The 27,582-nt window shown below is 45.9% G+C and overlaps 1 protein-coding gene across 4 annotated transcripts in view; it reads left to right on the top strand.

Moving 5' to 3' along the window:
* FBXO42 (F-box protein 42) overlaps positions 1-27,582 on the top strand; it is a 1,015,376-nt gene that overhangs the window by 581,077 nt on the left and 406,717 nt on the right. The gene's annotated exons all lie outside the window — the stretch shown is intronic.

The raw sequence follows: 27,582 nt of genomic DNA, 5'->3' as shown, positions 1-27,582 counted from the left end.
GATCATTTCCAGCAATACACGTTTCACAAATTTCTTAGACAATTTATTTTATGTTAATTGTTTTTAAAGCCTAGACCTTTCCACGTTCAGGCATATTGCCAGTGATTATTAAACTTTAAATACACTTTGCTGGACTTTGGTGCTTCAGAGATGGGATGACTTGCACCATTTCCGGAGCACTCAGCTGTGCTTGGTATGCACCCAGCATTTCGGGCTGTTAGCTTGCATGGTTTTTGGACACTATTCTGATATTGCATGGTAAATGGCACTAAGGAATGAAAAATGAGAAACATTTTGCACAGGTATCATTTGAAAAATTGACTTTTCCTTAATGTAATGGTGGTATGCATGCAATCTCAGACTACCCCAGGCCCACTTCTTGGCAACATTGTTATTCTACACTTTGGGAGCACGTAGAGTGTTTGTGTGCTTTTTATCATAATCAAATGCAAGGCTAAGTGGTTATGATGTTGGGAGTCTATGTGGTGTTTTAGTGGGCCGTCACAAGGGAGCCCCCAGGCGATTGGCTACAGATTGGGGTTCATAAGTGTGCACATGATGCAGATCAACATACTCTCTGAAAAGCACAGTAAGGCTAAGGACACCACCTGGCACATTTAAGGTAAGCCAGAAAGACTGAAAACCAGCCAGTGCCTTGAAGGATGTTGGGACAGTAAAGTCCAATTAAGGGCTTCATGAAATCATGAGGCAGTACAAAACTCCACTCTTAGTATAAGGCTGTACTACCTTAGAACATTTGGTAGCATAGACAGCAGCCAGGCTTCCTTTAGGTGGGAGAGGGCTGTAGCTTGGTACAAAGAAATTGTAGCATGCCTATGGTCCAATGAAACACTGTGTATTGTAAAAATAAATGGTGTAAATACAAGTAGGTCATTATAAATCTTGGGGAAGTAAGTACTAGAAGTACTATAACATATTTAAAAACCAACTAATTATTTAGATTACAATCCGCATTCAAGGCAAGTCAAACCTATAACACATTCCGAATAGCATTAAGCTATTCTTGGAGTTAATCTAGGTCAGGTATACTTTCGGAACACAATAAGTTATTCAAGGGTAGTAGGGCCTATTGGTACCAATATACAGTATTATTCAGTTTAGGCAGACATAATTAGGCCAACACTGTTACAAGTCTATTTTGCAACATGGATGACTTTCTTCTATCAAGAATGGGTACAGTTAGACACCAATTTTACTTGTAAGAACATAGTTTAAAGGAAGTAACTTAACTTGTAAACTATCCAGAGGCGCATTAAGCAGCTCAAGGACAAGTACGAACCAAGTGAAACTACTTTAGAAGTGCCCAGAAGCAATTAGGGGGAAAGCACAACCGAACAGGTGGGTAATTTACCAATAGCTCGTCTAACCACACACAGAGTGACTTCAGTCAGGCACGTAAGAGCAATTATGTGAATTAATAAAGCAATATTACAGTTTAAGAATAGCAACAGCTATTCAAGGTCCGCAAGTAACCTATTATACTTTTTGAGACAGGGATCTTGACGCGTGAGAGACCATGGGTACAGTGAACGTCACACTAGGCATAGTATTACTGACGCGGCCTGTCGCCCCTTTTTAAGTTTCGAAAAAACAAATACTGTAATGCTCTTTGACTACCACTAGAAGTCGGACTATGCATAGTATGCGACTCTACGCAGATACAAGCATCAGAAATACGATTACGGTGAGTAATGTATCCCATACTGTTTCAGAGGGGCTACAAGCAACCTGGACAAGTATTAACTCCAAGACTGATTTATAAATGCACTAAAGCAGATTGGAGAAAGGAATACCCAATAACGCACATTTAGAAGAGCACACAGCTAGTCAGTGGGTAAATCCTATTGGAAGACTTTTCACGCTCATTTACTTTAGAAATACCAACTCCATTAATTGTTTTCGACGTGTGAACCACTATTCAAAGCTAGTAAACTAACTTCTATACTTTTTTAAAGGAGCAACTTAAAGTAAGTTAACTTTTAGACATTAACTTATTCAATTGCAGAGATAGTTACAACACTAACTCATTTACAAGTAAGTACCTTTACACTTGTAATTTTAAGACAGAAGCCTTGTCATCAAAGTCCTAGACCTTGTCATCAAAGTCCTTCCCTAGAGGAGGAGTTTTCTCAGAGGCTGAAGAGGGACCCTGGTGGTCTAGGGGCCAGTTGTAGGCAGGTCAGGATAGGTTTCAGTTGCAGAAAAGCCAGAGATCCAGAGGATATCTTGTTCAACGAGTATTAACTTTAGAGTTAGTTAAGTGTTCAGGGACTTTATAGAAGGCTCCCTATATGCGCTCCAGCATTAGGCCTGGGTGAACGGTATGTGCATACTCCCAATGACAAAAATCACCCACTCAGCCTAACGTGATTCACGCAAGACTTAAGGTAAGTATTACCCAAGCCCATACAGTACCTCAGCAGAAAAGAGCTTCTGGGTGGATGCATTCAGGAAGCAGCAGCACAGGATCTGGTCCATGGATTCTTGGTCAGCAGACTGAAGAAATGGACACTGAAGGAAAACTGTCAGTCTCTCCGAGGAGACTTCAATAAAGGATTATTTGTAGCTACGTACGGCTCTGTGGATTTGGCACCCTTTCACAGGGAACAGATGAACGAATATCACTGGTCAAATGCTCTTCACTCTGTCCTGAACTCTGGTGAGGGGAGTTCAGGGGTTTGATTTGTGTCTCTGGAGGTCCAACAGGAGTTCACCAAAGTTTTTGAAAAAAACAAAGTTTTCTGAAGACCATGCACCGCACTCAGGCTTGAGGTCACCTAGTATTGGCGTTTTGCAGCCCAGCAAGGTCACAGCATGTCGCGGGATGGCTAGTTTTGCATGTATTTTGTATTTTTATTTTATTGATTTATAAAGCACCTTACGCCAAAGCGCTGTACAAAGAACAATATGATACATAAAACATGAACGGTAAACTGTTGAAGCATAACAATATGAATCAATCAAACAACAAAACAATGGAAAGAGCAATTAACTGAAAGGGAGAAGGGACAGGTTGGGGGTGGAGTGAAGGAGGAGGAGGGCAAGAGGGGGAAAGGGAGGGAGGGAAAGGGGGGTAAGGAGGGGAGGGAGAGAGTTAGGCAAAGAGAAGAAGGGGGAAGTAGAAGGGGGTGGGGGTTCAAGGAGGAGGATGGAGAAGAAGAGATTTCAGGGAAGTGCGGAATGAAGGGAAGGTGGGGGAAGAAAGGATGGCAAGAGGAAGGGAGTTCCAGTGTAAAGGAGCTAAGAGCTGGAAGGAGCGAAAACGGGAGGAGGCACAGGGAGGAGGAGGCACAGGGGGGAGGAGGAGGAGGAGGAGGAGGAGGAGAAGTGAGAAGGAAATGGTCAGCCGATCGGAGGGAATGGAAAGGAGAGAAGGGAGGAGAGATAGGGGGGGCAAGACCATGAAGAGATTTGAAGACAAGACAGAGAAATTGAAATTTAAGTTGTGAGTGAAAAGGAAGCTAGCCAAGGTAGGAGAGAGAGGAAGAGATGGAATCACGGGAGGTAAGGAGACAATGGGTGCGTGCAGCAGAGTGGTAGATGGATTTAAGAGGGGCAAGGTGAGAATTAGGGAGTTCAAAGAGTAAGGAAGAGCAGTAGAAGAGGCGGGAGAAGATAAGGGAGGAGATTAAGAGTTTAGTAGCGTGGAAAGTGAGAGAGGGGCGGATTTTGCGAATATTGAAGAGGTGGAAGCGGCAGGAGCGAGAAGTGAGGGAGATGTGTTGGGAGAAGGAGAGAGAGGAGTCGAAGAGATCGCCTAGGTTGCGAGCCTGAGAAGAGATAGGGAGATTGGAGGGAGGGAAGTGAATGAAAGGGGGAGGATAGGAAGGGGGAAGAGAGTTAGAGGGGAAAAAATAAGACTTCTGTTTTGTCGTTGTTAAGAGAGAAAAACCGGGAAGACATCCAGTTCTTGATGGCAGAGAGGCAGGAAGAAGCTGTAGGTGGAGGTCAGTTGAGAAGGAGAAGAAGGAGAAGGAGAGGAAGAGTTGAGTGACGTCGGCATAGAAGTGGTGAGAGATGCCAAACGAGGAGATAACGGGGGCAATGAGGGAGGTGTATAGAGAGAAGAGAAAACGGCCAAGAACAGAGCCTTGGGGTACGCCATAATCAAGAGGATAGTTAGGAGAGGGCCGGACACCCCAGGAGACTGTAAAGGAGCGGGAAGAGAGGTAAGAGGATAACCAGTTGAGCACAGAGCCTTTGAAGCCAAAGGAGGAGAGAGTGTGAAGTAGGAGGGGATGATCAACAGTGTCAAAGGTTGCACAGAGATCAAGGAGAATAAGGATAGAGGATTGTTTAGCATGACGGGCAGTAGGAAGGGAGTTCAGAATAGAGGTGAGAGCAGTTTCAGTGGAGTGTTTAGGACAAAAGCCTGATTGGGAGGGTGGTAGGATAGAGAAATTAGTGGTGAAGGATGAAAGTTGAGAGTATGCAAGGCGTTCGAGAAGCTTGGAAAGGAAAGGGAGAAGAGAGATGGGTCTGAAATTCGAGGTGAGGCATGGGTCAGCAGAAGGTTTCTTTAGTATGGGGATGACCGTGGCATGTTTAAAGGCAGAGGGAAAGGTAGCGGAGGAGAGACAAATGTTGAAGAAGGAAGTGAGGTAGGGGACAAGAAGAGGGTAAATCTTAGGGATGAGAAGGGAAGGGAGGGGGTCAGTAGGGGCAGACTACTTCTAGATCCCATCAGACTAGACTGATGGGATCCACTAGTCCTGTCTTCTCAGGACTAGTGGATCCCATCGGCCTCTGGGTAGTAATCTCATTCAGGACCCCCAGGTCGATTGAAAGGACGGTTGGATCAGGCTCCGGTTACACAGCAGGTTCTCCGGTTGCTGGAAATCGCTAGAGACGTCTTTTCTTAATCTTCCTCTTCGGATTCAGCTCCAGTGGCCGACTTGTCAGCAGCTTCTAGGATCCGAGTTTTTATTAGGAACAGCACAACTTCTGCAAACTCTCCCTCGAGTTTACAGAAAGGGGTGTTTTGGCTTTCCAATCAGGACAGATAGCCCTCCGTAGGAACTGGTTCCTTCCAGGCAAGGTGAGAGACAAAGGGCTGCAGAGATTGAATTTCTCCCTCGCTTCCTGCCTTCTCAGACACTCTGGAGCCTCAGCAGGGATTAGAAGGGATTCCCGCTGAAGACGAAACTTCAACCAAGGTCGTTCCCTCCTAGATTGGCAGTAGATCTCAAACAAGCAAACGAGAAATGACGAAAAAAGGAGCCCACCATTCTAGCAGATGGTGGCCCTCCTTTACATTATTGCGGCTGATTTGACAGCCTGCGGGTGAGGATGGCTAAAACACAGTAGTTACACTGCCACCAGCCATTCATGTTAACTTGGCATTGTAACATAAATGTTACCAGGCAAGTAAGAAAGGGGATAGAGTGCATTTCCTCAGCACTCCACATAAAGGTGTGGTGTGCTGGCTCACTATGTAAAATGTAAGGGGGATGAACAGTAGTTCACCCAAGTACATTAAAGAGAAATTACATGGGGAGCCCCAACGGGCGCAACCTAGCCTAAGCCCAAGAGTTATAGGAAACTGCAACTTCCATCACACACTATGGAGAGACCTAAACCGCTCACCCATAAAGAGCAAGACTAGGTAAGAGGGGAACAAGAGTTCCCTTTACCTAGGGTAAGGAAAAATAATTGCCAATTCCAAACAAAATGTTCTAGGGTTGACGCAGGTCAGGAAGATCATTTACATTTACGACTCTTACCGTACAAAGGATGATGGTAGGTTTGACTGTTCTTTAAGGCAAATGCAGATACAACATGAGTCTGAAAAGGATTTTCACAAAGAATGGGAAACGGATTTTCACAAAGAATGGGCTGCTAGAGTGTACTAAATTGTAGATCAGATTTACTTTGCACTCTGCGGGTGACTAGTGGATGTTTAGGGTGGACTGGCATTCATATAAGCAATTGCATTGACAGGATACATTTTGAAAAAGTCACTTGGTATTTCTCACCCAGATGAATAAAATGATTTGTATTAGGGATTTATTTGTGGGCGAGTTGAGCCCAATTCCCTACTTACCTGCTTGTTAGTCTTATGCTGAGACAACCACATTGTTGTTGATATTCCACCTTTAAGGGAGGCCCGTCTAGATGTCTTAGTGGGTGAGATTTGACTGGTGGACTGTGGTGTTCTCTGGGTGGAGTGAGTGGTGGAGGGATCCAGAGTGATGTGGGGAATGGCAGGAGATGCAGTTGTGACACGATGAAGTCCTTTATGCCATTGGGATACATCATTAGGGAGTATGTTGTTGTGGCAAGTGCTGATAAGTCCTTTAGATTCATTAGGGAGGTTGGGCTGTTGTGCACCACCTCACTGCTTAACCTTTGGGCTCACTTATGTTCAGGACTTCCTAGTTGTGGATATTCGAAGGGTAAGGTTTAATCCAAGTTTTCATTACCGATAAAAGGGTGTACTTGCCACACACAGTGACAGGTATATGTTTATGCTGGTTTGATGTGTGCATTGTCTAGAGTATGTGGTGTGGATTGTGTTGTGTGGTAACTGCAATTCCTGAGAACCAGGCAGGTTGATGCCTGCATTCCGTGGTATGTGCACCATGTAACCTTTTGTGGTAGGTTTATTGCTGTGTTTAAATTGGTTATTGCTGTGGCATGGGGCTGCGTCAGATTAGAGGGTTGTAGCATAGATTGGGTATAGGTGGCTGCTGTTGGGATGAGATGGTTATTTTTTCGCTTTGAGTCTTATGGTTTTGCCTTTAGTAGTTATCGGAGGGTTACTCTGGGTACGTCTTAATGGGTGGTTGTGTGATAAAAAGCTTCAGATTGGTCTAGCGTCTGTAATATTCTGGAAAGCTACAGGACCAAAGAGGTTTTTGCACATCTGGGTGTGAAGTTCCATCAAACTCCTGGGTCAGTGTGTGGCAGATGGGAGTTGAAGTCCATGGTTGGCAGTATTCAGCAGTCCCTCCTTAACACATCCTTTGAGGGCTGGGGGTAGAGAACGGACTCCCTCTCTCCCAGGACTTTAATATGCATTGTAGGAAGGCCTGGTTTCTGTGGAGCCCCAGGTATTCTGGAAGTGATCAGAGCCCTGCACAACAGAAATTCACTAAAACAGGGGTTTGAAATAGATTCAATGAGCAGGAGCTAAAACCAGCTCCTGGGTGTCGGGTATCACCCAGTAGTCAGAAGCAACCTCTGGGGAATGAGGAGCTAGTGCACAGCACACTGCAAATTAACTTCTACAGGAGATAAAAATGTTACCTTTTTGTACATTGTCTGATGCATTGTGTAAATGTGTTCTTGATGTCCTTAATTCTTCTTCATTAACATTCACAAAAACTCAGTTAATTTTTTGTGCATGTTTGCTTTGCGCTAACCAGCCTCTCCTAGGCTAGAAGGATCTAAATGGCTCCCAACAATTTCGAACACTGAAAGACCCCTGTCCCCTACAAAAAGAAAAAGACAATTATGGCACTCTAGCCTTTCTTTCCACTTTTAGATCTGTGCATCTTTATGGGAAACTGTACACCTCTGCAAAGTCTGCTCTAGGCCTGTGAATCTCACAAGGAGCACTTGGCACAGATTGCTCCCTGTTGCAAGACGCCACCTGCGAAATGTAGTCGGAGTGCCGTGCAACCCCAAACTGGTTGAGATGCACACGCAAATGGGTGCTTCAGCTAAAAGTATATTGATTATGCAAATATCTCATGAGCTCCCAAAGAATAACTAGAAGGGGGAGACTCTTGTGGAGGGTATACAGTTTTGCTGCCAGTTGTTTATTCCATGAGTTAGTTTACAAAAAATATTAATTGAAAAAACGAATATAGAACTAACGGGGGGTTAATGAAATAAAAATGGTTAGGGGTTAGGCATTAAGTAAATGGGGGCCTGGGGGTGGGATCCCCCCAAATATATCAAAAATAGTTTATTCGATTAAATATTTTCATTTAAGAAACTAGTCAAAAAAACCTGGTGGCAAAAGAACAGAGAGCCCTTTTGGAGATGTGCATGCAAGGCACATTCCTCCCTATCCTTTCAAAATAATTGTGCATTTTCTGTTGCTCCATTTCATAGGAAGCAGGATCCAATAGCCATAAAAAATTGCCTAGTCGATTGATGCACTGATCGTGGCCTGTAGCCCACTGGATGTTTTCTCAGTCAAAACAAATATGGTTGAAACAAGCTGGAAGAGACTCCCGTCCCCTGCACACCCTAGTGTTGCAATAACAACCAAATGCTTAAAACACCCATTGATGACAAGATCATCAATTTATAAAGTTTTATTTTATGAAATCATATGAGCATTTGGTTGTTATTGCAACACTAGGGTGTGCAGGGGACGGGAGTGTTCCACAAATTGGTGGTCACCTGCTGTTTACTCATAGTTTGATACAACCCAGTGTCAGGGTTGATATTCTCTCCCGCACCCAACTAATTACCCTAAATCATTTACTATATGTTAAATAAGGTGTGCTCTAGGCCAATTAGTTTTTAACAAGCTGAAAGAGACTCGATTTTACATAGGTGAACCATACAAATTGTGGTGGAAGAGGTTACTACTGAGTCAGTTGCTGGAAGACACAGGAAACGTAGGCTGATCGAGAGAAGTGGCAATGAGAAACAAGTCATTAAAATCCTGAAGATAGGGGTTAGTGTAAAAGGGGGGCTCTGGGATAGCATGGATGCAGCTGTTGTACTAGATTTAGATATCTTTGAGTCCTGGTGGTGAACACTGAGTCGAAAGGCTAGGATAGCCTGTGGTTTTGGGACTTGTAGGCACACAAATTTGAGGGAATGTTGTAATGGGGCCCAAGTGTGCAAAAGTAAAACCACGTGAGAAGTGTGCTGCATAGTGTGGGCAGAGGAATGGTGTTGCACCGAATTGGCTAAAATGGGCTGAACGCAGGAGACTCCTTGATTGTGTCCTCCTTGTGTAGTGGTGCAAGACCCCTCTGAGCGATTAGACTGTTCACCCTCCTGCCACCTTGCACTGCCTTCATCCTGCTACTTCCATTTTCATCTCGACTCTTTGCTCCTGTCCCACCATGAAGGGCTTAGCCGAATAAGACTACCTTACCATCTCCTTGTGCAACTTGGTAAGATGACCCAGTCCTGGTCCTGGTTAGTTTCTGTGGCTTATGGTTCTACCAAGTCTTATTTGAGTCTTCATCCCACTATTCATGCTTTTTCCACCTGATCCGATACTTTACACCTGGCACAGTTTTCCTCCCTTTCAACTCGCATGTTTTCTCTTGAGTTGATCTTTTAAAACTTCCCTTACGATTATCCTATGTCTGCTCTTCTCTTCCTCACCACTGATAATTTCTTCTTGTAATTATATTAGTCCTTCTGCTACCCCTCTTCCTACTTTTGCTACTTAATCTGTTTCTTTAATAACTTTGTGTTGCCGATGTCCACCATTCTTCACCCTTTTGCTCGCTTTCGAAGCCATACTCCTCTTTTTCCTTTCACTTGAGAATGCTATTTTTGCCGTTTTGTTCTTCTTGTAGGCTATCCCAATCTTGATTAACGCTCCCGACCACACATTCCATTTGCAAACTTTAATGTCACAGGCAGGAAATGTGTTCTCCTGGTGACCTTCCTGCTCTCGCCTATATAACTGGTGTTCTAATCTTGGTGTATTTCATGGGAAACAGTCCTATCAATACATTACTTAGCTTTCTATGCACCCTTGTCATTTGTTCTGCCTTCTTAACCTTCTGTTGGTCCTGTAGGCTTCTGATCCTTCACTTTCAGCCTCCAACTTTGCTTCCAAGTTTACCTCTCAAATTGATAAAACGTGCCTTTTACTTCTGCTGTTCTACCCTCATCTTTAGTACCTGTTCCATGTTTGCACCTGTTTTCTGGGCCTCACCCAGGATTCTGCTCCTAGTGATTCTCTGCCCACTCATCTGCTCTGTGTCCATTTCCTTCCTAACCGGACCTCTTTAATTCTTCGTTCTGCTGTCCTTTCCACCTTTTTAATCATGCTACTATTCTTTCTATTGTTAATAACAAATTCCACCCTTTACCCCTCCCTCAATATGAACTTCCATTGTTTGTATCATGTTCTTTCTCTCTAATCTTTTTGGGTGGTGTACATTGCCTAATACCTTGATCTTGATTCAAACTCTTGTTTGCCCACTCAATCTGGTTTCCGATCCCCTACTTGCCAAACTCCTCTTACATGTCACTAGTGTTCCGAGGGTGGAGGTGTACATGGTGAAGAGGAGCAAGCCTGTGAAATATCCATGAAGATAGCCTGCGATGGTGGGGTTGCAGGCTGTCAAAGAGGTGGTGCTGGAATTCCTTGAGCGAGAGATAGATGCTTATTGGATTGTGGTGCCCTTTAAGCCGAGAAGGAACGAGTTTGAAGCAGTTGGGGATGATGCACATTGTCAAAGGCAATAGAAAGGTCTAGCAGCAGCATGGAGGGAAAAGGGGTGGGGCATGGTCTGCAGTGGTAAAGACAATCCAACTACAGCAGTTTAGTAGAGTGCTTGCTCCAAGATTCTGATTACACGGGCGGGAGGGTCAGCAAGCAAGCTTTCCTCAAGATAGTTGGCTGTGGTTGAAAACCAGAGGATTTGATAAAGGTGGGGAAGACCACCAGTCTGTAGAATAAATGGTGTTTGGGAAGAACATGGCTTCTTTAGAAGAGGTGTAACAGTTTCTGTTTTGTAACAACCAGTTAAGCAGAAAATTCTAACAGGGCGGAGAGTTGAGTGGAGGCGACTGGTGCAAGTTTGTTGGTTATTTATAGTGCAAAGGGGTCATTTGCAGTGTTTAATGGGTTTGCATAGTGAAGGATGGGTAGCATTTCAGCAGGGGGGGCCTAGGGAGAAGTGGCATACATAGGAGACTGGGGAAGATGTGAGAAGGGAAGAATGAGTGGATGTTTCATTTTTAGAAAGCATCACCTGAGGGGTCATTAATAATTAGCATTGTGTGAGCAGAGGAAATAACATGGGTGTAATTTGAGGATTTGGCGGTATAGAGATAATCTGTCAGAAGGTAATCTTTGTAGGTGCTGAGGAGGATTGGGGGAGAGGAAGAAATACGGATTTGTGGCATATTGTGGTACTCTGTGCTCCATGATTTTTAAGGGAGTAAAAATGTTAGTCCTATTCCCAATGGGAGTATTTTATAAGCGAGTAAACATGTTTTAACTGGGAAACGGAAATGTTTTTGTAATATATATTTCTTTGCAGCTAGTTATTCTGACACTTTAAAAGATACAGGTTTATGACTTCCAATCAGGCAGTAATAGCAATTTCTTCCTGTGTTACTTCGTTGCACTGCTGGTCCAAACATATCCATGGAAAACAAGGTCATGTGTGTCTGTTTCCCATTTTTTGTTGGGAGTATTTTTACTCCCTAGTTTTATTTTGTGCGAGTATTTGCCTATTTTTAGGGAGTAAAAGTGGCTGATACACCCCTTAGCTTAAGGGCTGATGGCCCTCATCTGAGGGGACATAGCAGAAATCCATGGATGAGGGTGCGGCTGAGAAGGGGTGAATGACTAGTAAGGGTAGTAATCTTTAAAGGTGGTGGGCATTGTATAGTAGAATTCTATGAAAGAAAGTTCAATTGAAGGGGCAAGATGAATGAAGGGATTGAAGCAATATTGACTTTGTTTGGTTAGTGGACCCTGTGTTGGGATTTAATTTGTTTAGGCATATATGGGGAGTTTTGGGGGATAATGGTAAGATTAGTGGTCCACTGGGGATAGTTGGGAGAGCAGAGAAGACCAAGGTGGTAGATTGGAATGCGAGATGGAGAGTTGTAAGTGGGTTTTAAGAGTATGTATGTTGATTAGTGTGTTTTTTTGCCAGTTGGAGTGGCAAGGCCATCTTGGAGATTCTCAGGTCAGCCATTAACACAGTGATATCCGTGGGGAGGTTTTTAGTCAAAGGTTGAAATAAGTAGTTGAGGGTTCTTGTTGGCAGTGGATGGGGATAAATTGGGTGGAGCAAGGAGTTGGACAGATCTGGAGCGAATTTAGAATGGTGAGCAAGAGTGTTCTTGCTGATCATGGGACCAGCACTGACTTTTTTTTAACCCTTTGCACCACATATATATGCGGGGGGAGACCCCCCGCAGCCACCCCATTATTAATATTATACACTTAACCCCCCACATATATATATATGTTGTAAGGGAGGGGTTAAAAAGAAGAAAAGAAAGTCAGCATTTTCGTCCGTCGCAGTTCCCGGGTCGACATTTTTGTACGATTCTGACCCGCAACACAACCTTTTCTGGACAGAAGAGGGGACTGAAAAGGTAATCGAAGTTTGTCTGAAGGGCTACCAGGGTGACAGTGTCATGGCAGGAAATATTGGTTCCAGTGATAGCCATCACCAATAGTTTTGGGTGATTGCAGTGAATAGCTGCAAATTAGATTTTTTGGGCATTTTAGTGACTCAGGGTGACGGCTTAAGGAAGTGGTGGCAATTAAAAGGGTAGTTCAAGGACTAGCTTGGACTATTGTAACAGCCTCTTTCTAAATCTACCTGCCTCTACTCTCTGCCCTCTGCAACTAATCCAGAAAGGACTGCAAGACTTGTCCTTGGCCTCAAGCCCTGGGATCGTATCTCTCCAGTTCTGAAATCTCTCCACTGGCTCCCAGTGGATGCAAGGATTAAATTCAAAACCCTCTGCATTGTCCACAAGGCTTTCTGGGGCCTGGGTCCAAAATACCTTCAACTATCCCTCCGCAAATACCTCCCCTCCCGAGCCCTTCGCTCCTCTACCTCCAACTCCCTCAGGGTCAGTCGTTTTTCAAAGAAACAAGCTGAGGGTAGATCTGTCTTCGGCTGGGGCATCCCTCTGGAACAGCCTCCCTGCCACTCTAAAACTTGGAGAACCATCTCCGGTTCCAGAAGCACCTCAAGACCTTCCTCTTTTCTTCTGCCTTCGCTCCCCCTCTCACCTGCTGATCTGTTCTCTCTTTGCACTGTGCACCTGGCCACCCTCTGTCCTTCGGGCCCAGGTACCTGCTCACCCTGCCACCCTCCGCACTGCCTCCGGGCCACCCCTTGCACTGGGGTCTGTATCTGTACCCATACAGCCCCCCCTTTTTCTTCCTGCACTTATCAGACCTACCCTGTCTGCTGCCTTAAACCTAACACTTGCAAATAGATGGCTGCATTACCACTGTTTGTTGCCTTTATTATTTATTTATTGTTATTTATCTGTTTCTCCCCTGCTTCGCACTTTCCACTTCTCCCTCCTTCCATGCACTTTTCCCTTCCCCCTCTCCCATGCACTTGCGCGTTCTCAATGTCACTGGGCCTAGTAAGATTGCTGTTTTGTTCTCCCCTGTTCCTCTCCCCTGCCTTGTCGCACTCTGAAACACTTGTGTACGAGCGCGATAGAAATAAAATATCAATCAATCAATCAAGGAGACCAGTATGAGTGTATGAATGTCTGATAGACGTCGGCACACCATTTTTGTTGAATGGAGTATTTGGATGGAGGGAGTAGGGAAATTTGAGGGGGAATGGAGGTTGGCAGAAGCTATGGGAGCAAGAGTTTGCAGAGGAGGAAGATTGGTACGAGTATGATCTGGGGTTTGGGAGGGTGAGGGGGGGGTGGACCTCGGGTTGTAGCACAGATGTTTATTTGGGAACAATGTAATCTCCCAGGCACACAATAAAAATGCAATTCTGAGAAATTGCAGGGACGAAAACATTGCATTTTAGAAAAGCACACTGTCTGACCACAATCCTTGGTAGTTCTTGCTCTGACAGTATTAATGGTTCTGTTAATTACTTGGGTAGCATCAGTTACATAGCTGGTTGGAGTGGCCGAAACACTGGACAAAGCGAGCTAAATTGAATACATTTTATTGCATTTACTTGATTGAGGAGACAATTGTGCTTTGAACAGAAGCATATTAAAAAGTCATATTCTGGTTAAAGCCGTCCAGATTTTGTGTTCTTTACAGAAGAGTGATAGCCTGACAACAGTTGCATAGGAATCCTAAAGGGAAAATAAGACATGTACAAAATACATGCATAAAGCTCCAGATGTCAAGAGGCGGTTGACTTATCTTAATTGGTTAGGGAATGAAGTTGTCAGGGAGGGATAATACCAATGCCTGCTCCTATGGTTGCCTTCAATGGATAGGAGGTGTATATTTACTGCAGACATGGAAATTGAGTTTTAGAGTCGGTTCTAATGAAGGAGAGCATGAAGTGTGAGTGGAAGCATGAAGTAGTGCATGGCGAACTGGTTATTAAAGTTGAGAGGTGCCTGTGATTATGAAATGCGAGGGGCAAGTCTAATGGTTGCCAGATTTGGTAGGGTTTGTCAATTAGGTTTATGGACCAGAAGTGTCAAGGAACGAAGTCCAGCAAAAGTGTGCTCTCAAGCTTCACGCTTCTGTAAGCAGTCTGCATCTGGGTGTCAAAGTAGTTGACAGTGGCTTGCCTATATTCTGATATAGAACTCGTTTTTTTCTTGTTTGTATATGATTTGAAGACTGTAACATGATTTTCAAATGGGTGATCATTTCTTTAAGTCAAAACGTAATGACACGGTGTGTAGGCCTGCACCAAAATTGCATATAATTCTCATTTAGCATTACCTCTGTTATTGGTGCCATTTAACACAGACCCTTGGTTGTGCACTGTCTAAAATGGACTATTGTTTCGCAGGTTAGCAACATGCTCAAATATTAGGCTAAATGTAAGAAAATTACCCCAAACAGTCAGGATGAGCATTTTGAAGAACCCGACATATTTTCAGATCTGGATTTGGGAGTGGCAGCTGTTATTAGCTGTGGGATTCTGAATGTTTTTTTTACAGGCGAACATTATTTGCAGAGGATACCAAAGAAATTAGTTTGCCAATTTGTATTTGTTTAACCATGGAACATAGCATTGTGTACATTTGGGTGGTCAATTTGTTCTTACTCGATTCATTGAACATTTCCACATCCTAAACGGGAATCGCAAGGTGAAATGCCCCACAATCTTTTTAGATCCAAGTGTGCAATTGTGGCAAGCTTTTTCTCATCCCAAAGTGGGAGATTGAACATGAACACTATTTTGTATCCCAGTTTTTTCCATTTTGTGTGGCCAAGCAACGCCAACGATTACCCAAGCTCACAGCACAGTCTTGATTGTATTAAAGACTTGGAGGCGAGCATTACACATTTATTCTTTATTGCTACACTTCAGCTGTCTCAAAACGTAATTTATATTTATTCTTTTTAAAATAAATGTATGTAAGGCCCTGGAGAGCCTGGTTAGCTTGAAACCAACCGCTACCAGGAGCTACTTTTGACTCCGAGGCATCTGGTGCCATAAAACATATCCATGTGACATTAACTTTCTGTATTTGGAATGGTCTATAAAGAAACATTAGAAGCACCATGGATTGTATATGAAATACACAGTTTAAGTTTGCATCTCAAATAAGTTAAATATTGGCTACTAGCTCCTGGTTCCCCAGATGCTCAATAACCAGGAGCTAGTTTTAGCTCCTGCTGATTACGTTTATTTCGACCCCTGATGTAACTTATTTCTGCCCTCTCTGGTCAGGGAACTTCTTATAACGTCATGCAGTTGCCTGGGAAAGCTGCTACTTTTGCAGGTGTTTGCGTCTCTCTCCCAGGTATTTGGCTGGGACATTCGAATGGTATGTGTCCTCCAACGTATTCCACATCTTTGACATGTAATGTCCACAGCTGTGCACTTGGAAAATCTTTTCAGCGGAGGGCGTCCTGCGTCGATGACATCAGGTCAATGTCCCTGGAAGGCCTCGTCGAGGGCGACATCACCGGATGTTAGAAATAGGACATACGGTGCCCGTTGCCTCAGTTCCGTTTTTTCTGCGAACGTGTTGCTTTGGGAAACTCTGCGCACCTCGTGTTTCATCATTGAGATGTCTTTTTCTTCAACCCCTCCGACTCCGTGGCCTGGCTTCAAGACTTGCCGGGGCTGCAAGTCAAAAATGTCAATCACCGACCCGCATCGCATTTGTTTGTGGTGGTTGGGCGAGAGTCACGACACTGACGACTGTTCAAAATGCCAGTCGCTAACTGCCAAGGCCTTGTAGGAGCGTAAGGGGAGTCTCCAGGTAGGTAGGGGCTCTAAGTCCCGTAAGTCGAAATCCAAAGGCATGTCCACCGACGACTCGAGTGGCGACTCTCTGCATCGGGAGGAAGCCCTGGGTGCTTGGTCCCAGAGTGGTTCCCGCCATTCTTTTTCCTCATGGCAGCATTCTCGGAAGCACCGTCACCGGTCGCCTTCCCCGTCCTCCTAGGAGGATGGAGCTGCGAGGACAGTGGCATGCCCGACGAAGTCCTCGACTCCAGAGAAATGTGCTGCCTTTAAGGAGAAAATGTTGGCGATATGTCAATCGCAGGGTACGGGTCCGGTCGTGCCTTCTAATGAAACCGGCCAGGATCGGTCTTGTACCGTGGCTCGCACGCCTTCGGTCTTGGGTCCGTGTTGCGACTCGCATCAGGAACCTTCGAGGTCCTGTTCGGACAAGGCTTCGTAAAAGTCGCAAGAGACGTGATTCTAGGTCTTTGCCCTCATCCCCAGCGAGACCGCTGCAACCTACGAAAGGCTCGAAGCCGGCATTGACTCGGGTTTCAACTCCCTCTGGACGACATTTATAAAGAGGAAGAAAGGTCTGATTTTGAGGACCCTGGTGAACCTGATGTGGCTCCAATTTTTTTCTGGAGACAGTCAATTGGAGGAGTTGAGGCAAAACCTTCATGACGCCACTGGGTTGGACACTTCTCCGGAAGTGGAATTTGGCAGGCCTGAGCCTGGGGCATATGCTGAGTCTTCATACAGGAGGCTCATGGCTAGGGTGTCGGAGTATCTGGGCTTTTCCAGTCCTCCAGAAGACTTTGTACAGGATGATCTAACGGACATCTTAGATCAAGGTCGTCCTCTGACCCGGTGTTACCGTTTTATCTCACCTTACAGAAAAGGGTGGCAGCTGCTTGGCAGTCCCTGGAATCTTTTACGGTTGTTAATAAATGTTTGACAAAAAAGTACTGCCCTTCCCTTGGCGACCCCAGCTATTTATCCACTCGCCCCACTCCTTAGAGTTTGGTGGTTCAGGCGGCTATGGCCACCTCGAGGCAGGCGGCGTACCCTACCATCCCTCCGGATAGGGACGACAAGCGCTTTGATGGTCGGGCTCAGAAGGTATTTTCTGTGGGGAGCATGGCATTGAAATCGGCCAACTCCACTTGTGCCTTAGCAAGGTTTTCACACACTCTGTGGAACTGTTTATTTAGTGGCTGAGCATAATCCCGAGGGGGAAGAAAGGGATGGTTTCCTGTCTCTCGTGCAGGACGGCAAGGATGCCACGTGTGAATCCCTTTAGTCGGGTTTGGATACGGCAGATCATGTTAGCCGGTCCATGGGTGCGAGCACCGTTATACGCAGATTTGCGTGGTTGTGGAAGTCGGGTTTTTCAACCGGATGTGCAAAGCCGTCTTCTGAACATGCCCTTTGATGGCGTACCTTTGTTTGGCAACAAGGCTGACGAGAGCCTTGAGAGGTTGCAGACCTCCATAGCTGCGGCAAAATCTTTAAGCGCAGCTGTGCGTCACCCTCTGCATTTACGTCCTAGGGGGACCGCAGTGGAGGGGATGTTCTTTTCCTTACTACTCCTCCTTTGGTAGAACAAGGGGGGCCGCCAGTCAAAGGGGCCAGCAAAAAGTACCTGTGGTGGTTGGGGAAATAGAGGTGCCAAAGCTGCTCTGGCAGCTGCCTCTTTGCCTTCAGGCACTGCCGCAGCCACTTCCAAACAGTCATGAGGCCATGTCCCATGGTTCGCCGGTTGGGGGCGGACTGTCTCAGCATCTCGAAGAGTTGCGAGCCGTTACTTCAGGGGGTGGTGTCAGGTTCTGCATCCAGAGGTCAAGACTCTCAACCTTCACGCTTGGTATCTGAAAGGTTGAGGTATAAGGATTGGGACCTCCCAGATGACTTGATGGACAAAATCCCTGTACCGTTGGCGTAAGTTCTGCGACTGGTGCAGAGGTCACAATGTGGATCCTTTTCAGTGCTCTATTCCTATGGTTTTGTCTTTTTTGCTATCTTTGGCCCACAGGGGCCTTCAAGTTGGTACCATTAAAGGTTACCTGGCCGCGCGGTCTATCTTCAAGCGCTCGTCTGAAGAATGTTCTTACTTTAAGATTCCTTTGATTTCTCAATTTCTTAAAGGACTGACTGTGTTCCCACCGTCTCCTTTCCGTTTTGGGATTTAAATTTGGTTTTTAAATTTCTCATGGGTGCTCCGTTTGAACCTTTGCACTCTTGTCCTTTGAGATTATTGTCCTTCAAGACAGTGTTCTTGGTTGCGGTTACTTCCGCTCGCATAGTGAGTGAATTGCAGGCACTTTCCTCTAAGCCGCTCTTTACTGTGTTCCACAAGGACAGGGTAGTACTTAGGGTACGTCTTCCCTTTCTACCTAAGGTAGTTTCTGAATTTCAATTTAGTCAGAAGGTTGTTCTTCCTTCTTTCTATCCTGGATGAGGAGGGACTCCATAGGTTGGATCCTAGGATAGCTCTGAGCTTTTACATTTGTAGGATGTCCATGGTCAGAGTGGACGATCAGCTCTTTGTAAGATATGCTGGATACCGATTGGGCCAGGCTGTTATCAAACAGACCTTGTCCAGGTGGATTATCCTCACCATTATGGAGTGTTACAGTTTGGCGGTTAAGGACCCTCCTAAAGGGTTGCAAGCTCATTCCACTAGGGGCGTGGCTACATCCACTGCCCTTCAGCGGGGTGTTCCTAGTCGGAATATTTGTGATTCCGCTATATGGGCTTTGCTCCACACCTTTGTTGAGCATTACTCCCTGGATACAGTCCATGGTCAGGATATGGCCTTTGGTAAGGTGGTTCTTTATTCCGCCATTTGATTGGGTACTCTAAATTCTTTTCCCTCCTCCATTTACTGGTACTGCTTTGGGAGCCTGTCAAAGATGTGAAATACGTTGGAGGACACAATCCATTCGAAGAACAAGTTACTTACCAACTGGTAACGTTCTTTCGACTGGATGTTCCTCCAACGTATTCCACATCGCACTCCCAGCCTGCCCCGCTGGAGAATTTCCTATGCGATTGCAGTGTACGTTTCCATAAGGCTATGTGCTGGCATGAGACTGGTGCCACACGTTCTGAGGAAAAAAACTTACTGAGGCTACGGGCGTCGTGCGTCCTATTTATAACATCCAGTGACGTCGCCCTTGACTGAGGCCTTCGAGGGACATCGACCTGACATTGACATAGGACGTCCTCTGCTGAAAAAGTTTCGGAAGTGCACAGCTGTGGACATTACATGTCAAAGATGTGGAATACGTTGGAGGACCATCCAGTCGAATGAACGTTACCAGTTGGTAAGTAACTTGTTCGTCTAGTCCCAGTACACATCCGTGGTGCCAGTCTGCTTCTGAGGGCGGATGTGAAGCAAATAGTTGTCTCTGATTGGACAACTACTGTTTCAATGTTGCAGAACCGTACCATTGGTGGCATTGGACTGGCTTCCAGTTTGAATTATGTATTTAAGGACGACCATTGCAGCTATTCTTCAGATCTACGTTGGAGCCAAGAATCCTTCCAAGAAGAGCAGACTGCTGAAGTCCTGAAAACTACTTGTGAAGTGGCCGAGCTTCCCTTTCAGCGTCCAGACTAGTGAAATCCAGCTCCTCTGCCTATCTCTAAAGACCCTGAGCGGTGCTTCAGCCCTCGGACTAGTGGGGCCATATAGTGTTGACGCCTTCTCAAGGATCCAGCCCTTCAGAGCCTTTAGAAGTGTCCCTGGACTGCCTGATGGATTGACCACCTCGCTTGTGGGCTACCTTGCCAGAAGCGTTGCTGTTCCACGATAGTCTTGAACTTTGGTGGTCGCCAGCTAGCACCACAAGTCGCCTTTTCCCTGTATCTCGGCTTATCTTCGGGGGAACCTGTCCTAGAACAGCTGCTGCGATTGCAAAGGAAGCCTGTCGCCTGCTAAGTGATCGTCGCTGGAAACTCTCCTTCCTCCATCCAGCGAAGTGTCTTAAGTAGGCCTGCATCGTTGGATTCTGCATTTCTTCACCAACAGGGGTTGCATCTTCCATTTCCATTCGACCGGAAGAATGCTCAAACCCTCGACTCCTGGACACCTCACCGGAACAAAGGGCGGAAGACCGAGCCCCTAGACAATCCAAAAAGGCATCTGGGAAAGTCTGAGTCAGGGGTGTTAAGTAAGCATCTGTGCTCCTGTCTTCCCCGCTCACCCTCCGCGTGCTCCCATTTAACCTTCCGCCCCCTGTCCTCTGTAGGATAACATTGGGAACCAGTCCCTTTGTCTCCCCTCCGCTCAACTTTCATTGTCGAATCTGGTTCGGCTATCCAGCCCTTGGGGTTAGCCTTCGGTCTGGAAGAAAGGATAAATCTTACCCTTCGTGTGGTAAATTGTTGTAGAACTTTTAAATATTTTGAAACTAATCACCACTAAATATTTTGAAACTAATGACCAACACAAGCCCATCCCATCCCTTTCACTCGGACATCTTTAAGAACAACTTGCATCCTTGGAACGTTTACGTGTTTCTTTTGGGCACAAGGCCCCATTCAGCTTAGGGTGTGGACTTCTAAAGTTAGGATATTGAACTTGACTGTTGCCTATCATTTTACAGTACTTGCCTGCCATGCTTGATAAGTTATTTAAAGATATTGAGTGAATCTAATGATTGTATATATTTCTAATATAGAGTATTGTGTGATCGCAGTACCTGCTAGTTTCATTTTTGAGTGTGTTCCCAAGATCTTCAATAAATGTATTTTGACTGTCCAAATTGAATGATTGTGTGCCATACTGGGTGGACTCATTGAGGGCCCCTGACCCCACTCACAATCAGCTGAGATTAAGACTTGCCTGTTTGCCATTGCTTTCTTCATTGGGTTTTGGCTAAACTCTCAGAGCTCACTGTTCACCATAATTGGGGTGGCCTCCTAAAATCTGTCCACCGGGCCAGATTCTAGAAATCCATCTTAACCAGCGACAACAGAAGTGTCAATAGGGAAGGATGGAAAACAATATGAGATGAGGAACCAGAAGCATGTGCATGTGCATGTGGGCAGGGAAGTTGGTTTAAGTGGAAGGAGTCTCAGAGATAGGATGGAACAATGGGTTGTAGTCGCCAAGAAGAAAAAAGTGGAGAAGCGAGAACGAGGAAAAGTTTAAGATAGTCGGAAGTAGGAGGTCTATAGAGTATGAGAAATGAAAGTGAGAAGGGTGAAGTGAAAGTTGAGTTGATATTGAAAAGAAAAGATAGGAAGATTGCATGGGTAGGGAACGATTTCAAATAGAGTGAAATAGGGTGACTATATCACTACCTTTTCCGGTAAAGCGGGGAATGGTGGGTGTGTGGGGGGGGGGGTGGGAAAAGATGAACAGGAATGCAGGAGTGTTGGACTTGGAGGGAGTGATCCAGGTTTCTGTGAAAGATTGAAAATTAAGTTAGGATAGAATAAATCGAGAATGGAGTGGGATTTGTTGCAGACGCCGATTTAAAAAAAAAAAAAACAAAGGGATGAGGATGCGGTAAGGGGAGAGCATCTATTTAAGACTAGAGGAGTTACAGGATCGATGAGAGAGTGGAAGATCGAATAGGAGTCATAGCGATAGAAAACAATATGAAAAGGTTGTGTTCTAGGGCAGATGGTAAGAAATCAAAGTTTGTACGTATTGCTATGCAAAAGTTGAGCCGTAAATTACAAGCAGGAATCCTATGGAAAATTCAGAGGATATGATCAATTGGGTCCATCCAGGTGCAAACCAGGATAAATTCAGTGCCCTTCGAACATCTGGACTTTGAAAATGACACCCAGAGAGTGGAGGCCTAAATGCAGCGGAAGAGGGCAACGAGAGTTGCGTAGGAAATCTGTGAGCGCTGGTGACGTTGGCAGGGGAGGGCCATGTGTCAGGAGCCACAATGTAGGCTGGCGCCTCAAGCAGCAACCATTGCCAGAATGCTGGCACGGCCAACAGACATGTCTAGCAGGAGAGCGTCCACCCTGACTTCAGGCATTCTTATGTGATGTAGGCATGTTAGAAATCTCGTGGTCGTTAGTGCAGCGCCTGTCGAGGGTGTAGGAGAGGGCCTGGTGTGGCAGGAGCCTCGTTGGAGGTTGGTGCCAATTCTCGCTTGAAGGTAGGTGCGACCAGGAGAGCCCACAGTCTAGCATTAAATGTATAAGCATGTTTCATTCCACACAGTTTAGCAGACAAGCTCTGAGAACATAAACAATAGTGGTTAGAATATATTTTGCTAGTGTTGCTTACTTTGGTTTTGAGGCGCCTCAACATAGTGCCTGACAGTGCTGGGGATTTTGTTTGAAGTCTTGGGTGCATGGCTGCAGCTTTTTGCCTCATCTGTACTCTTTTGAGATTCTCTAAATAAGCCAACCAAAGTTTCCCTTTGTGTCCTATAAAGCAGTTACTGTAAGTGGATCGATGTGGATTCTTTGCAGATCTGAAAGCTCATTTTGATTGAAAAGCTGTTGCTGGTCAGTCGGGGATTCCTGTAGGCAAAGAGCAACATGACTAGGGTTATAGAAGTGATTTCATTGTGGGCCCAATAAGGTCTGAGTGAATGGGATGTATTCAACAGTGCTTAAGGTTTGAAGTGTTTGTGTGTGGGGTCGGTGGGGCGAGGGTAGGTTTCTTTTAGTGCATGCATTTGGTTTTCATGATACTGGTTTTTGAGCTGTTGGTCTAAAATGTTACATTCCGCTGCACACTTCCTGGCATTAAGCGTTGTGTACCCATGTTGGAGGTGAACGAGAGTGCGGTGGTGGTTTGTGCAAGTGTGGCTAAATGACCTTTTAAGGAACAACGAGTATACCACGTGCGATCGATATCGGAGTTGAGCATGACTCTTACATTTTCCTGTAAAATTTTCACTTTTTCTCACTATGGCTGACCATTTCCTGCCAACCTCTGGTCTATTGTGCACCCCTTTTTCTCACATAAACGTAGCAGTAGCCAGCCAGAAGCCATTCACTACCTGGCCAGTGCTCTACATGCGCACAGCATTTCTTACGCATCAAGAATCTATTCGCCAATGACTAGTACACATTTTATGGGCGTTTTGATTGGCTATGCTGCTTTTGTGTTCTTATGTATCAAGAATGTCATTTTAAACACAAAGGTTTTAAAATAGCCTCCATTAGTGTTGCATGGATTTTCCCCGGTGTGTGCCATAGCGCAAGCATCCTTTTGGAACTGGAAGTTATTCCTGAGCAGTAGTTTTAGCCTCTGACTTTTGGTGGATATTGTGTACCACCTTATTTCATGCCTGTTGGGAGATTAGAATCTACTTTTTCTCCTCCTTAGCACTGGGCCTGCCGGGGATGACATGATACGAGAGGGTTGGATTTGTCAGCCAGCATACACTGCCTTACTCTTACGTCCCGTCCCCTTTTCTCCATACTGTATGGGTGTCCCTTTCAAGGAACAGGATACGGAACCTTTTTTACCAGAAAAAACCTTCTCCTTTAAATTTAGTCATGCTGGGGTGCGGCCCAGGGAGCATGCGCTGCCCTAACTCCACCCTCCGGCGCCACACCGCAGTCCCCTTTTCCGCATCGACGGGAACTGGCTGAATTCACCAGCGCTCCTGGGTTTGGCTTGGGCCATGTAATTCCACGCGCGGATACTTCTTCTTTGTCTTTTTTGTCTTATCTACCATTCAGGTACTCGGTCCTCGGGTGTCACGCTCCTCCCCGGCGCATGTCGACTTCTACAGTGTTCAGCAGGTGTCCTTCCCAACTTCAGACCCCCAGGCCCTATGCCTACATTGCCTTGGCCCAGACCAAGGTTGGCAGTCATGTTCGGCGTGTGACTCGCTGTCCTCGAAGGCGCTGAAGAATAGACTAGGCAGTTGGAGGGAGCTCTTCCAGAGGTCGCCTGCAGAGGATCTCAAGAACGTTGTGAAGATTCGAACCAGTCCCAAGGTAGGGCCGATATTTTCCAGCGCACCCTGCAAGGGAGAGTCCTTCCCGGGGACTCTCCCGCGCGGGAGGGACCGGCCAGGTCCTTCTACCGGCACGTCCACCGAGGCTGCTTCAGCTACCGGCCTTCGGGTCGAGGGATCCTTGGATCCTCCCGGGCGCTGTGTCGAGGGATCGGAAGGTTCTTGTACCGGGTCTACACCTGAGGGGCTCCGCCCTTGTACCGGCACCATGGCCGAGGAGCTACGCCCTAACACTGGCAATACGTCCGAGGGGCTACGCCCTGATACCAGCAATAAGGGGGGCACCTAAACGCAGCTCTACCGAGCCGAGGAGCAGGGTAGGCCTTGTGATCCACACTCAAGAGTCTTGGACGAGGCCGGGCCCAACAGGCCGAGCCCCAATGCGCAGGCACGTGGCAGGCAGATCGACAAAATGGCCACCATGCCAGAAAGAGGCACCCGTCTGACGCAATTCCAGGAATTCGGCGAAGAACGAGTGTCAAGGTGGGACTGGCCTCAACCAGGTACGTGGCCTACAGTCTACCCTTCATTTGCGCAGGGCAGCTTTCCGAAATTACCAAGAACTTAGCAGACCTGTATCAAGCAAACTAGACTCCGCTTTGGAAGACGATCAGGGAGGACACACAGAAGTGGGCTAAATTAAAACATTCCTGGGCGGGGAGATTTACGGCGATAAAAATGAATGTGTTGCCGAGGCTCCTCTTCTAATCGCTCCCAGTCTCCCTCCCTGACGCCTTTCAAACAGAAATCAAGCACTCTCTCCTGGCGTTTCTGTGGGAGGCGAAAAAGTCACGCATTGCCTACAACACAATGATCCTCCCCAAAGATGGGGGCGGCATGGCATACCCGGACCTATGTGCGTATTAAAGACCAGCGCAGTTGAGGGTGCTCCTAGACCACCTCAGAAAATCCAAAGACAAACAATGGGTTCACCTTGAAAATGCCTTTTTTGCCCCGGTCACCCTGGGGTATGGCTCTAGGCACCCCCTGAACACATTTCCATGCAGGGCACGTAGCCACCCAGTTTTGGTAGTGCTGTGGGCAATATGGAAAAACACACCGGACATGTGAGGGGTCACCACTTGGCCCTCCCCCCTAAGTTGCATCTGGGCCTCCCCATCAGAGATATTATAATAGACCCCATCCGTTTCCAGCCCCAGTACGAGCAGGGGCTAGTAAGAGCGGGGTAGATGTGGAGGGAGGGTGTGTTCTTAAGGAGAGAGGAACTAGAAGAAGCGCAACAAGGCCTAAAAATCCAATCTCTCCCTTATCTGCCGTTAAAGGGGGCCCTCGCGGACCCAAGATGGGAAAACCGGCTCCGGAGGGGGCTCACTCCCTTTGAGGCCACACTGAATACGCTCTGTGGCATCAGGGGATTGAGAGCAAAACTCTACTACAGGCTTTTAGAGAAGGGAACACCTCCCAACACCCTATGCTCAATTGGGAGAGACTTGGGCTTAGAGGGTAATCCAGAGGGATGGGTGGCCATATTGAAGGCGGTCTGGAGCTCAACATTTTAGTCCAATATAAGATGCATAAAAGCAAACTACTCTTGCAGTGGCACCTAACCCCACAGCGCTTAGCGAAAATGTATGTCGGCATCAGCCCCTATTGCTGGCGAGGCTGCAGGCAGATCAGCACCTATTGGCACCAATGGTGGGAGTGCCCAAATGCACAGGTATACTGGAAGGAGATTTTGGGGTGGATACATGACGTAGAAGGTATACAAAGGACTCTAATGCCCCTCCTTGTCTTGTTCGCAGTTGAAACGATGGAAGACCAACATCAGATACTTCCCCATTTGCCCAGAAACCTGATTTTAGCAGCGCAAGTATGTCTAACCATTCAATGGAAGGGGAGTGTGCTGCCAAAAAAATTAGATTGGTTGCGCAAAGCCAAAGAAATTTACGAGATGGAAAGTCTGACAGCGGCACTGATGGAATCTCACTCGCACATAGACATGGAATAGATTCCCTTTCTGGAGTACTGGGAGCGGTACAGATCTACTCCCTAAAGCTCGGGACAAAGAGGTCCAACAGATAGCGGTGGGCACCTCGATAACTTCGTGCTCTGGGGACTCTGTCTAATTGAGAGCTCTTTGGCTTACGCCACAGCGCCAACACCTTGGGAAGGGTTGGGAGAAGTCGTAGTTTGGCAACCCAGCAGACAAAGAATCAGGATTATAATGTGACTGTGAAGAACGCTGATTGTCACTTTCGCTGATGATGTCATTAGTTCAACTTAAACTCAGACCCCACCCCCTAATGGAGCCATTACAGAAGGGGGGAGGGGGAGGGAATGGGAGGATGTGGGGTTTTTTTTACGTTAAAAAATTGTAAAATTGTTCACTTACTTTGTTCATGGATGATCTAAGATGCAATGTAACTGTGAAGATTGAACTTAATGAAAAAATTAAAAAAAGTATGTTTTTATTTAGTTTGTGCAAACTTTTGAAAAAAGAAAATTCTTTCATTATCATACTCTTCCCTAGCAGACTTAGTTTGTAAAATCTTAAATATATATTTCTTCTAAAACATTTTACAATTTCATCGGAAGCCCCTCCCTTTCACTCCACTCCATCATAGGCTGTCTAGGGCCACTTGGCCCTTCTGGGGATCTCGCCGGCTTCAGCCTATTTCTTTTGGAAGCATGCACTTTCCTGCATTTCTTACTCCATTTCTCGCATCTTAATTTCCATCTGTTGTAGAAACAATGTGAGCGCCAGCGACAATTGTTTATGGGCGCTACAATGTAAGCGGCACCACCTTCTTCCTCGCTATATGTTGCGACTATATCTCTTTCGGTAGCCAAATATTTCGTTCTCAGAGCTTTGAGCTCACTGCAATACAGGATCAAGTGTTTCAACGATTCATTCTCTATTTGGCAGAAGCAGCATTTTAAATCCTTGATCAGCAGTTTCTTTCTGTGCATTTCCACTTCTCTTGTTTCATACAAGTTCAGCCTAAATCTTAGGTAAGATCTTCTTAGAATTTTGCATGGAAACATTTCCAAATATTGTAATGTCTGCACTCTTCACTTTGCTTCGCCAGGATGATTTGTCATACATTTGTGGGAGTTTCTTTTCTCAATTGTTTTGATCCAATCGTGTTCCATTACTTTCTTTTTCACAGCGTTTGGATTGGTGGTCAACTGGTTCTCCTCTGTTCCTAGCTCTTGTAGTATCTTTTTGCAATTCAGTCTCCATTGTTGGAGTATCTGTTTTGGCTGCTCTTTTTCATGCTCTGCCAGTATTTTGAATTGTGGAGCTGAGACCTCGATTGTCTTGCTGTATAGGGTCAGCATGTTCCAAGTGATTTTTGCATCGAGAGTTGGTACTCCTACTTCATAAAGTACACATGCCATTGGATAGCTTGTTGGAATTTGCTAAATCTTTTTCCAAAACGACCCCTCGCACCTTGACCATATTTCTCTTGAGCATCCAAACATGCATTCCGCTCCAAATATAAGGGCTGGAATTACCTTGCTTTTATAGAATTTTATCACAGGCTTGAAAGAGAATTTCCCATACTTGTTGTGGACTGCCCATGCTTGTGCCGTTAATTGCT

The sequence above is a fragment of the Ambystoma mexicanum genome, chromosome 8, assembly GCF_040938575.1.
Source record: "Ambystoma mexicanum isolate Mex_15411 chromosome 8, UKY_AmexF1_1, whole genome shotgun sequence".
Lineage (NCBI taxonomy): Eukaryota > Metazoa > Chordata > Amphibia > Caudata > Ambystomatidae > Ambystoma > Ambystoma mexicanum.
This window is presented reverse-complemented; position numbering and strand designations above follow the sequence as displayed.